At 38.1% G+C, this 3334-nt stretch overlaps 1 protein-coding gene across 1 annotated transcript in view; it reads right to left on the bottom strand.

Annotated features, from left to right (window-relative positions):
- The window catches only part of KHDRBS2 (KH RNA binding domain containing, signal transduction associated 2), a 478057-nt gene that overhangs the window by 361015 nt on the left and 113708 nt on the right, over window positions 1-3334 (bottom strand). The window lies entirely within an intron of this gene.

Here is a 3334-nt window from a genome sequence, read left to right as displayed (position 1 = left end):
ATAAATCAAAAATTAGCCAGGCATGGTAGCGCGTGCCTGTAGTTCCAGCTACTTGGAAGGTTGAGGTGGAAGGATTGCTGGAGCCCAGCAGGCCAAGGCTGTGGTGGCCGGGAGCGGCCACTGCACTACAGTCTGGGTGACAAAGTGAGACGCCAACTCAAAAAAAAAAAAAAAAAAAAGAAAGAAAAAGTGCTGAGCTTCACTCATCATCAGAGAAATACAAATCAAAACCACATTGAGATACCACCTAACCCCAGTAAGAATAGCCATCATAATAAAACAAACAACAGATGCAGGCGAGAATGCAGAGAAAAAGGAAGGCTTCTACATTGTTGGTAGAAATGCGGTCTGACAAAGGCTTAACATCCTGGATCTACAAGGAACTGAAGCGTACTGAAAAGAAGAAAACAAACAACCCCATTATAAAATGGGCAAAAGACATGAACAGACACTTCACAAAAGAAGACATTCGAGCAGCCAACAAACACATGAAGAAATGCTCAACCTCACTAATCATCAGGGAGATGCAAATTAAAACCACACTGAGATACCACCTAACTCCAGTCAGGATGGCCATCATCAATAACTCAAAAAACAACAGATGCTGGAGAGGATGCAGAGGAAAAGGAACACTTCTATACTGCTGGTGGAAATGCAAATTAGTGCAACCTCTTTGGAAGACGGTGTGGCGATTGCTGAAAGATAGAAATTGACCTTCCATATGACCCAGCAATTCCCTTACTGGGAATATACCCAGAGGAACTCAAATCATTCTACAAAAAGATACCTGCACACATATGTTTGTTGCAGCTCTATTCAGAGTAGCAAAAACAGGGAACCAACCACGCTGCCCATTGAAGCTGGACTGGGTTAAAAACTGTGGTACATATACGCAATGGAATATTATGCAGCCATAAAGAAGGACAAGCATGTGGACTTTGCAACAACTTAGATGGATTTAGAGTTGATCATACTCAGTGATCTATCACAGAAACAAAGAACAGAGTACTATATGGTCTCACTCATAAGCGGATCTTGAACAACTATAATACTGTAAGGAAGGGATTGGCAGTAGTAGGAAACTGTCGGGGGAGCGGGGTGGGAATGGCAGTTGAGGGAAACTGCTAGGGGAGGGAGGGGCATACATCATCAACAAGGGTAACTGCATAATTGACGTTTGTATATCTGCCTTGAATTGTACCCCACATTTTTATAATAATAACTTGAATTGTACCCCACATTTTTATAATAATAAAAAAATAAAAGATTAATATTTAGTATTATTTAGTACTTTATTGTAGTGTATAAATATTTCCAACCATTATAAAAATATATGCCTTAATTTCGTAAGATTAAATGTTAATGCAGTAGTGAAGTAAAAAAAGAAAAAGAAAAAGTTAATTTTTAAATATCTCATTTAATAACTGTCTGTCCAATATTATCTAGAGGATTGGGGACTGTGAACAGACTACCCAACTCCAGGCAGTATTTCTATCTGCTTTCCTGAAATCCTCAACTGAAACTGATATGGCTCTGTTAAAAAAAGAAACAAGGTTTCCAAATATCAAGTTCTTAATAACACTCATTTAGTAATATTAGAAAATAGTAAAGGTACTACATATTTGAAAGGTAGTTTCCTATACCAGAAACAGAAACACCCTGTAGTAAATTCATTGACTCTTCTGCATGTAAATGAGTTCAGTATCACCAAAGACTCTGTCCAAATTATAGACGGTCTTAAGAATTCTGCTGATAAATGCCAAATTCCCATGGCTGCCAACTTCTCAATATTGGACATATCCCTTCCAGAAAGTCTTAACTGTCGGTTTGAATGTTTAAAACATAATTACTGATTTATAGTTTACACACTATATATTGGTACTATAGTTTACATATAATTTACATACAGTTTACATTTTTTTTTTTTTTTTGAGTTGGAGTCTCACTCTGTTGCCCAGACTGGAGTGCAGTGGCCACTCCCGGCCACCGCAGCCTCGACCTGCTGGGCTCCGGCGATCCTTCTGCCTCAGCCTTCCGAGTAGCCGGAATTACAGGCGCGCGCTACCACGCCCAGCTAATTGTTGATTTATTGTGGAGATGAGGTCTCGCTGCCCAGGCGGGTCTCGAACCCGCGGGCTCAAGCAATTCACTCACCTCAGCCTCCCAAAGGCGTGGGATTACAGGCTGAGCCACCAAGCCCGGCTCAGTTTACATTTTTGATACTATAGCTTACATACTATAGTATGGTTTGAATGTTTAAAACATATTTATTGATACTATAGCTTACATACTATAAAATGAATTCATTTAAAGTATTCAATTCAATTTTTAGTGTGTTCACAGGATTGTACATCTATTGCCAACATAAAATTTCAGAATGTGTAAGTCCTCTGAAAAGAAATTCCATACCCAATAGTAGTTACTACCCATTCCAACCCAAGACCTAAATATTCACCTCCACCAATCTACTTTCCATCTCTATAAATTTGCCTAGTCTGCACATTTCATTTACATAGTGTTATGTAACATGTATTCTTTTACTTAGTTTATTGTCTTTTAGATTCCCCCGTGATTTGGCATTTTATTTTTATTGTTAAAAATATTGAATTACATGGATATATTTTATTTTGTTTATCCATTTTACAGTTGATGGACATTTGAATTGCATAGACATTTTGGCTATTATGAATAATGCTGTTAAGAAAATTTGTGTACAGATTTTTGTGTGGGCCAATGTTTTCTTTTCTTAGGGACACATTTAGAAAGGAATTGCTGGGTTATATGGAAACTCTAAGTTTAACATTTTGAGGAACAGCCAAACTGTTTCCAAATATTGTGGCTGCAACATTTTACAATCCCACCTGCAATGTATGAGGGCTCCAGTTTATCCACATCCTGGCCAACACTTACCACTGTTTATCTTTTGGACTATTGTCATCCTAGTGGGGGGTAAAGTGGTTATGATTTGAAATTTCCTGATGGATAATAATATTGAACATCCTTCCTTGTGTTTATTTCCCATTTATATATCTTCTTGGATAAATGTCTATGCAGATTATATGTCCAATTGTAATTGGATTGTCTTTTTATTATTGAGTTATTTACATACTCTGGCTACAAGACCCTCATCTGATGTATGATTTGCAAATATTGTCTTCCAGTCCTTGGTTTGTGTTTTCATTTTCTAGATAAGCTGTAATTTATAGTATAAATGTTTATTGAAAAAATTTAAATATGATCAGCCGGGCTCAGTGGCTCAGCCTGTAATCCCGCGCCTTGGGAGGTTGAGGTGAGTGAATTGCCTGAGCCCGCGGGTTCGAGACCCGCCTGGGCA

This window comes from Carlito syrichta, unplaced genomic scaffold (genome assembly GCF_000164805.1).
Source record: "Carlito syrichta isolate Samal-C Ts95f unplaced genomic scaffold, Tarsius_syrichta-2.0.1 Scaffold315645, whole genome shotgun sequence".
Taxonomy (NCBI): Eukaryota; Metazoa; Chordata; class Mammalia; order Primates; family Tarsiidae; genus Carlito; species Carlito syrichta.
The sequence above is the reverse complement of the archived record's forward strand: the minus strand, read 5'-3'. Positions and strand labels throughout refer to the sequence as shown.